The 3,976-nt window shown below is 35.4% G+C and overlaps 1 pseudogene; it reads right to left on the bottom strand.

The window, feature by feature from the left end:
• Positions 1-3,016: 3,016 nt before the first annotated feature.
• LOC103751973 overlaps positions 3,017-3,976 on the bottom strand; it is a 44,707-nt pseudogene continuing 43,747 nt past the window's right edge.

A 3,976-nucleotide genomic window follows, 5' to 3' on the forward strand; every position in this document is an offset into this window, starting at 1 on the left:
TATCACAACTGCAAAGTTTCTCTAGAAAATGAGTTCGGTTAGAATAGAGCTTAATCCACCAATAAACAGAATCCATAATGCATTTTCTTATGTGCTCTCTGAGATAAGTACACTGTTAATTACTTAGAATAGAGATCTCAGTAACTGTCCTACTTACCATAACTGTCATAAAAGTCATAACGCTCGTAACAGTCATTACTGTCATAACTGACCTAACGATCCTAAATGCCTTAACTGTCATAAGTGTCATAACTCTCCTAACTGTCATGAACGACTTATCATTACAGTCATAATTGTCATAACACTCATAACTGTCCTAACGGTCCTAACTGTCATAACTATCATAACTGTGAAAACTGTCATAACTGTCCTAACTGTCCTAACGGTCTTAACTGTCATAACTGTCATAACTGTCCTAACGGTCCTAACTGTCATTACTGTCATAACTGTCATAACTGTCCTAACGGTCCTAACTGTCCTATATTATTTGAGGCAGGAATATTGTGGGCAGTGCTGCATACTACTGATTTCTAAACCTGTATTATCTAAACTATATGCACTTACCACTGTATTTTTTGTCTTTCCATAAAGGGACATCAAGTACACAGCTTTCATGGGTTCCTGACATTATTTTCTGTAATAAACTTTGTGCATTCTCCCATTGGAAAAGTGGTTGGCTGTAATTGGCAGATAAATCTGCAAGAAAGGAAATTAAATAATTATTCAATTTCATGGGCCCAGGTAAGATATCATAAATGATATATAATAGTATTTCGAACTGACATCATTAGGAAAGAGACAGCATAGAGAACTTTGTGTTTCTGGCCAAAATAAATTATTTAAACTGAAATAAAATTTACCAAACTTTATTCTCTGAAATGTGTAAATGAGTCATGATTTTGAATTTATACAGAAGACCCCTACAGCAAAATTACATTTATAAAGAATTAAAGTTTTTTCTGTATTTGTAAAACAACCAACCAACCAAACAAACAAACAACCAAACAAACAAAAAACCTTCTTCTTAGCAGACAGGATGGCACAGTTATGGAGGGACTCAGAAGGAAGGTCCAGTGTGTTACAAAGCTACCAAACACTGACTTTCATACACACATGAAGAGGGAACTCTAATAAAATGGGTGATCAAAATGGAGATCAGGAAAACTAAACCTATTTATGGGAAGTGTTGATTGAAGCAAAAGAAAAATCGTCTTTATCACTGTCTGGAAAAGAAGCAGAGGACTAATTGTCAAAAAACAAAAACTAAAACAATAGCATAAAATAAATCTTTGTAAGCTGGGTGTGGTGGTGCATGCTTTTAGTCTCAGCACTCAGTAAGCAGAGGCAGGAGGATCTCTGTGAGTTGAAGGCCAGCCTGGTCTACATAGAGAGTTCCAAGACAGCTGGAACTACAGGGAGACCCTGTCTCAAAAAGACCAAAAAAGCTGGGCATGGTGGTGCATGCCTTTAGTCCCAGCACTTGGGAGGCAGAGGCAGGCGGATCTTTGTGAGTTCAAGGCCAGCCTGGCTTGAATTCACAAACATAACACCTGTCTTGCATGTGCTGGGAATAAAGCCTTGAGCCACAATGCCCAGGACTCAGGAAAATCTAAATTTGTCCTAAGACATAATCCATTCTTGATAAATTCATTGACAGCTCTTGATAAGGAAAAGAAGTGAAAAGTAGAATATACCAAGAATGCAAAAGATTACAGACAAATAATAATCCATTAACAAATGAGCATTGAGTGGAAGAGAACATTCTCAAAAGGAGAATTACTCACCAAAAATACAATGTAGAAATGTGCCACATCTGCAATGATAAAGAAATCCAAATCTAAGTGGCATTGAGAAGGTCAATTCAATAGGTGCAAAACACTAGCTAACTCCAGAACCAACAGTCAGAGGAAGAGTGAAGACTCCCTGTAGGGGGAAACCAGGTTCTTGAACCTACAATGTAAATCATCATGGACCTTCATAAAATCATGTGAAAATGATACAGCACAATCTCAAATATAGCTTCTGTATGGAATTATAACAAATTGAAATAGACTATTTTAATATTCCGGTGGCTTTTACAATCCATGTAGTATGAAAAAAAATATCTATAGCACATAATGAAAATAAAAATATAAGGAATGAAAATATATTATAACCATAAATACATGCATTTATTAATATAACAGAGAAAAAGTTAATAATAGACATCAAAAATACAGGAAAACTAACAGAATGGTGATAGTGTGTTCTTTCCCTTCAGTGATCTCTTACATTATCAAAGGATAGTATTCCCTAAGCAAAAGGCACAAATATGCTTCCAGAATATAAAAAGAAAAAGAAAATGATTATATTATATACTCTCTACAAGGAATTCACATCACTGGGCATGGTGGCACAGATCTTTAGTCTCATCACTTGGGAAACAGAGGCAGGCAGATCTTTCTGAGTTCAAGTCAGCCTGTTCTACATAGCAGGTTCAGGGCCAGCTGGGGCTACAGGGTGAACATGTGTCAAAAAAGACAAATAAATAAATAAATAAATAAATAGAATTCACGTCAAATATAAGGGAAAATGGTTAAGAATGTAGGAATTTTAAAAAGATTTCCCATAAATATGTACAGTAAGAAGGAACTGGGGTGGACATAAAAGGGAATTCAAGGAAAAGTTATCAAAATTAAAATAAAGAATATTTACATTTTAAAATGATCCATTCACTAGAAAACTTTTTATGAATAGGATCACATTCCAATAATAGCTTTCAAATACATGAAGCAATAAGTGAAATGGTTGCAAGAAGAAAGTGCATGATACTAGAATATGTCAGTGTTAAGATTGGATCATGCAGACAGAATATTAATAAACATCACATGATAAGAATGTAGGCATTTTAAAAAGATATCCCATAAATATATACAGTAAGAAGGAACTGGGTTGGACATAACAGGGAATTCAAGGAAAAGTTATCATACATCTGTCAAAGGAATTATCTTCTCAAAATTCAAGAAACATTCTACATGATAGATTGTATCTCTTACTACTTGAATGATTCTTAGAAATTAAAATCAGCATTAAAAAATTCTCTTTTATTACCAAACTTGAATGCAGACCTCAACTGCCGATAGCCAACAGAAGAATCCAGGAGTGAGTAGTGGAAATTGGCACACTGTTGGCATGACCTTATTCAAAGACTGGAAGATAAAACAAAGGAGGGTCATACTCTGAAAACATTCTAATAATGCCCATAAATTCTACCATTTTTGTCAGAAATAGAGAAAGTAATTCTATTAAATGTAAAATCTCAAGAAACACAAAGAGATTTTTAAAATTCCCAAGAGAAGTCAATCCAGAGGCACCATATCGAATAACATCATAAGATTATAGTAATGAAAAGCTTTACTATTGGTCTGAAGACAGATCTTTGGCAATATTAATGGTATCAGGATATAATTCCACACAGGCATAATTAAAATTACATTTGAATATTTGTATTAATGCTAACATTATTCCAGTCACTAAGAGACAAAGTCTTCTAACATTTACAATAGGATATTTGTTGAGGACACTACGGTTAGTCATGGTTAGTCAAATTCTCAAGAATTGTTTCTAGTGAAACAGAACACATCAAAGCCATTTCTAGATCTTCCTTTCCTTTTTAGTTGAACCTCTCACTTTGGATCTGCCACACTCACTCAAACCCACCTTGCTCTTTTGCTTGCTGTCTCCACTTTCTCAACATTCCAGGGTAGTTGGATTCCATCCAGACAGCTGACCAAGTCTATGTTCAACACAAGTATACCTGTGTATCAGTAAGTGGTACAGGACACGTCATGGAGAGATGGCTCTGCAGTTAAGAATACTGGTTCCTTTCACAAGGAACCCAGGTTTGATTCCCAGCACCTACATAGCAGCTAACAACCATCTATAACTCCAGTTCCAGGGTCTCTGACACTGTCTTCTGGCCTCTGAAAGCACTGCA

This window comes from Nannospalax galili, unplaced genomic scaffold, assembly GCF_000622305.1.
Source record: "Nannospalax galili isolate Female #2095 unplaced genomic scaffold, S.galili_v1.0 scaffold348, whole genome shotgun sequence".
Classification (NCBI taxonomy): Eukaryota; Metazoa; Chordata; class Mammalia; order Rodentia; family Spalacidae; genus Nannospalax; species Nannospalax galili.